Source organism: Arachis duranensis, chromosome 4 (genome assembly GCF_000817695.3).
Source record: "Arachis duranensis cultivar V14167 chromosome 4, aradu.V14167.gnm2.J7QH, whole genome shotgun sequence".
NCBI classification, from domain to species: domain Eukaryota; kingdom Viridiplantae; phylum Streptophyta; class Magnoliopsida; order Fabales; family Fabaceae; genus Arachis; species Arachis duranensis.
In genome coordinates, this window is record NC_029775.3 from 33,560,758 (window position 1) to 33,561,985 (window position 1,228).

Below are 1,228 nucleotides of genomic sequence, written 5' to 3' on the forward strand. Positions count from 1 at the left end.
TCTTATTAATGGCCTTGCACTCTCCCTTTGGATTCTCTTCTGTATTGCTTGGAAGAATACTGGGAGGAGTTTCAATGACTTTCTTACTCAGCTGGCCCACTTGTGCCTCCAATATTCTGATGGAGGACCTTGTTTCACTCATGAAACTTAAAGTGGCCTTGGACAGATCAGAGACTAAATTTGCTAAATTAGAGGGGCTCTGCTCAAAATTCTCTGTCTATTGCTGAGAAGATGATAGAAAAGGCTTGTTGTTGCTTAGCCTGTTTCTTCCACCATTATTAAAGCCTTGTTGAGGCTTTTGTTGATCCTTCCATGAGAAATTTGGATGATTTCTCCATGATGAATTATAGGTGTTCCCATAAGGTTCACCCATGTAATTTACCTCTGCTATTGCAGGGTTCTCAGGATCATAAGCTTCTTCAAAAGCTGCCTCTTTAGTACTGTTGGATGTATTTTGCTATCCATTCAGACTTTAAGAAATCATGTTGACTTGCTGAGTCAACACTTTGTTCTGAGCCAATATAGCGTTCATAACATCAATTTCAAGAACTCCATTCCTCAGAGGCATCCCATTATTCACGGAATTCCTCTCAGAAGTGTACATGAATTGGTTATTTACAACCATGTCAATAAGTTCTTGAGCTTCTGTAGGCGTTTTCTTTAAGTGAATGGATCCACCTGCAGAATGGTCCAATGACATTTTCGAAAACTAAGATAGACCATAATAGAATATATCTAATATGGTCCATTCTGAAAACATGTCAGAAGGACACTTTTTGGTCATCTGCTTGTATCTTTCCCAAGCTTCATAGAGGGATTCACCATCTTTTTGCTTGAAGGTCTGAACATCCACTCTAAGCTTGCTCAACTTTTGAGGAGGAAAGAATTTATCCAAGAAGGCCGTGACCAGCTTATCCCAGGAGTCCAGGCTATCTTTAGGTTGTGAGTCCAACCATGTTCTAGCTTTGTCTCTTATAGCAAAAGGAAAAAGCATGAGCCTGTAGACTTCAGGATCTACTCCATTTGTCTTAACAGTCTCACAAATCTGCAAGAACTCAATTAAAAACTGATAAGGATCTTCAGATGAAAGTCCATGAAACTTGCAATTCTGTTGCATCAAAGCAACTAATTGAGGTTTCAGCTCAAAATTGTTTGCTCCAATGGTAGGAATTGAGATGCTTCTTCCATCAAACTTGGACGTTGGTTTAGTGAAATCACCAAACATCCT

The 1,228-nt window shown here is 39.4% G+C and overlaps 1 non-coding gene across 1 annotated transcript; it reads left to right on the plus strand.

Annotated features, from left to right (window-relative positions):
* Window positions 1-758: 758 nt before the first annotated feature.
* LOC127746836 (small nucleolar RNA R71) lies at window positions 759-862 on the plus strand. Its single transcript, XR_008008648.1, has one exon. It is a non-coding gene; the product is annotated as a small nucleolar RNA R71 (small nucleolar RNA).
* Window positions 863-1,228: the final 366 nt, after the last annotated feature.